The sequence below is a fragment of the Rhipicephalus microplus genome, unplaced genomic scaffold (assembly GCF_043290135.1).
Source record: "Rhipicephalus microplus isolate Deutch F79 unplaced genomic scaffold, USDA_Rmic scaffold_46, whole genome shotgun sequence".
NCBI classification, from domain to species: domain Eukaryota; kingdom Metazoa; phylum Arthropoda; class Arachnida; order Ixodida; family Ixodidae; genus Rhipicephalus; species Rhipicephalus microplus.
The window spans coordinates 1,387,301-1,391,357 of record NW_027464619.1 but is presented as its reverse complement, the minus strand read 5'-3'; positions in this window follow the sequence as shown (position 1 = coordinate 1,391,357).

Genomic DNA, 4,057 nt, shown 5'->3' with positions numbered 1-4,057 from the left:
CAAGCACGTCTAGGCAGCGTTCGCCTAGCCCAAATCCGGGAAACTGAAGAGGGCGACCTGTGGAGGCGAGGCCGCTGGCGACTTGGGATGTGAAGATCCTCCACTGCGGTACGAGCCTGATAACGACGACTGTTTCCAGGTAAAGGAGTGCAGTACAGAGAAAATTACTTCAGACTTGCCGTTGGTGATTGACGGACTAGAGCTCAATGCTTTGATCGATACTGGTGCGGATTATTCTGTGATAAGTTACGAATTAGCGAAGCGACTCAAGAAAGTTCTGACCGAATGGGGTGGACCTCAAGTACGTACTGCAGGTGGTCACCTCATAACCCCTTCCGGCCGATGTACCGCAAGGGTCATGATACGGGGCTTCACTTACGTCGGTGACTTTGTCGTCCTGCCTGTGTGCTCGAGGGAAGTGATACTGGGAATGGATTTCCTACAAGCTAATGGTGCGATTATCAATTTACAGAGGTCGAGCGTGTCCTTTTCGACGGAGCAAGCTTTAAAGGTAGCACGATCAGATGAACGATGTACCACTCCACTGCGCGTCGTCGACGATGATGTGACTGTACCGCCACGGAGCAGTATAATGGTTCTCGTGCATAATGATGCATTCAGCGACTACGAGGGTGTGGCGGAGAGCAACGTGGATGTTTTCTTGAAAAGAGGCGTTTGTGTGGCACGAGGGATTATCCAGCTGCGAAACGGGTGCACAGACATCCTCTTGACGAATTTCGGTAACGAATTCCAGCACATCGCAAAAGGGACGGCAATAGCGTTTCTTCATGAGTTCTGTGAAGTGACAGAAATATGCAGTCTTGAAACGACGTCACCGAATGTGAAACTTCCATCTGATGCCTGCGACACAATATACGTAAATCCTAATCTTTCAGAGATTCAACGTCAACAGCTATACGACCTCGTGCGGGAATTTGGCAGCTGTTTCTCCAACAGTTCAAAGGTACGGCGCACGAGCATTACAAAACACAGGATCATAACGGACGAGACAACCAGGCCGGTATGCCAGCACCCGTATCGTGTTTCCCCTAAGGAAAGGGGAGTCATCAAGAAGCAGGTACGAGAAATGCTTGAAGATGATGTTATCCAGCCTTCTAACAGCCCGTGGTCATCTCCCGTGGTGCTTGTCAAGAAGAAGGATAACACGCTACGGTTTTGTGTCGACTACAGGAAACTGAATGCTGTGACTAAACGGGATGTATATCCCCTTCCACGCATCGACGACACGTTAGATCGACTTCGGTGTGCCAAGTTCTTCTCATCACTAGATCTGAAAAGTGGATACTGGCAGATCGAGGTTGATGAACGTGATCGCGAAAAGACTGCTTTTGTTACCCCGGACGGACTTTACGAATTTAAGGCTCTCCCGTTTGGTCTCTGTTGTGCGCCGGCAACGTTCCAACGCATGATGGACACTGTGCTTTCCGGATTGAAGTGGCAGTGTTGCCTAGTGTACCTAGACGACGTGGTCATCTTCGCGGCTACATTTGAGGAGCACATCAAGCGCCTTCGGTCAGTGTTAGAGGCAATCCGTTCGGCAGATTTGACAATCAAGCCAGAGAAGTGCCGATTAGCTTTCGAAGAGCTTCGTTTTCTTGGGCATGTCGTCAGCGCCCAAGGTGTTCGCCCTGATCCTGATAAGACGGCCGCCGTCGCAAGGTTTCCGGTGCCAACAGACAAAAAGTCAGTACGGAGATTTCTAGGTCTATGTGCGTACTATAGACGATTTGTGAGAAATTTTTCAAAGATCGCAGAACCCTTAACGAGACTTACGAGAGAAGATGTGCCTTTCCAGTGGCAAAACGAGCAACAAAGCGCCTTCAACGAATTGAGAAAGAGGTTAGAAAACCCCCCGATTCTTTCTCACTTTGATGAGACAGCCGACACGGAAATACACACAGATGCCAGTAACATCGGCCTTGGATGCGTTCTAATACAGTGGCAGAAAGGTGAAGAAAAAGTGATAGCTTATGCCAGTCGGACTCTAACAAAAGCAGAGACAAACTATTCGGCCACGGAAAAAGAATGCCTTGCCGTCGTCTGGGCCATCAGTAAATTTCGGCCGTACCTATATGGTAGACCATTCAAGGCAGTCAGCGATCACCATGCGCTTTGCTGGCTGGCGAACATAAAGGAACCATCTGGACGACTAGCAAGGTGGAGCCTCAGACTGCAAGAATACGATATAACCGTCGTATACCGATCTGGCAAAAAACATACCGATGCCGACTTTTTGTCACGGGCTCCTACAGACACACCACTATCAGAAGAAGACGACTTTCCGTTCGTAGGAATTGTCGAGACCACTCAAATAGCCGAACTCCAACGTACAGACAAAGAATTACTCCCGCTTATCGAACACCTGCAAGGAATTGACGTACAAGTACCCCGTATATTTTCTCGAAGCCTCGCATTGTTCTGCCTCCGAGGAAACGTTCTCTACAAGAGAAACTTCAAGCCCAACCGCGAAAAGTTCCTGCTTGTCGTTCCAGCAACTATGCGACAAGAAATACTTCGAGCGTGTCACGATGAGCCCACATCTGGACATTTGGGTGTGACGCGAACGCTTGCAAGGATCAGTCTCCATTATTATTGGCCCAAGCTACTAGCTTCAGTGCAACACTACGTCAAAACATGCCGCGAGTGCCAAAGACGAAAAACACCACGTTCTAAACCAGCGGGCCTTCTACAACCTATAGATCCACCGAAAGCGCCTTTCCGCCAAGTTGGAATGGACCTCCTTGGACCCTTCCCGACATCTTTACTCGGCAAGAAATGGATCGTTGTGGCCACTGATTATTTAACTAGATACGCCGAAACAGACTCTTTGGAACGAGGAACGGCAGCAGAAGTGGCCCAATTCTTCGTACACAAAATAGTCCTGCGACATGGCGCTCCAACGGTTGTAATCACCGATCGCGGAACGGCTTTCACGGCGCAACTTTTGAAGTGCCTGCTCAACATGACTCACACTGTTCATAGGAAAACCACTGCATATCATCCTCAATGCAATGGCCTGACCGAACGCCTTAACAGAACTTTAGCGGACATGATATCCATGTATGTGGATGTCGAGCACAAAAAGTGGGACGAAATTTTACCATACGTCACTTTCGCCTACAATACGGCTGTGCAAGAGACCACCAAAATCACCCCATTTGAACTAGTTTACGGTCGTGCTGTTACCACAACACTGGATGCTATGTTACCAATAGACCAAGATGACTACCCCCCCGATCTTGACGACTTTCTACAAAGAGCGGAAGAAGCCCGCCAGTTAGCAAGATACCGAATACGCCACCAACACCGCATCGATGCCGACCGCTACAACCGAGGAAGACTTGACACGCGATATGACGTTGGCGACAAAGTGTGGATATGGACTCCAGTACGACGACGAGGCCTCTCCGAAAAACTCATTTCACGGTATTTTGGCCCCTACGAGATCGTACAGCGACACAATGACCTCGTCTACGAAGTCAAGCCTGCAGGCCACCTGCATTCGAGGCGACGCAATCCCACGGAGCGTGTACACATTGTACGGATGAAACCGTACTACGACCGATTCCAAACCTAGCCACCCCAATACCTTGACGTACTGCAACCTCATTTTTACAAACTTGCACAAAAAAAAAAAAAAAAAACAGCCTCATCGCAAGCATCGGGGCGATGCCGCTTGAGAGGGGGGATAATGCCACGAGGAATTGTTAAGGCGCAGTACAACGCAGACGTTGTTAAAAGAGGAACGCTGACGGCATCGCTACGACTCATGAAGCCCGCCGGAAGGCACGAGCCGGCCCAGCCTGTGCACGAGCTGCTACCGAGCAGCGGAAAAGAAGAGAAGAAGAGGACGACGAGCGTTCGCTGCTTTCTCCCAGCTACTGTGTAGTTCTTTTGGCTTTGGGCACAAGTTCGCCCTTATTAAACCTTGTAAATAGGACGTCCCGGTTGTGAGGTTGTTATATCCGTTACAATATTCTCGTTAAAGCGCATGCAAGCATCGTGAAACCTTAAAGAACGATGTCATTTAGCGAGA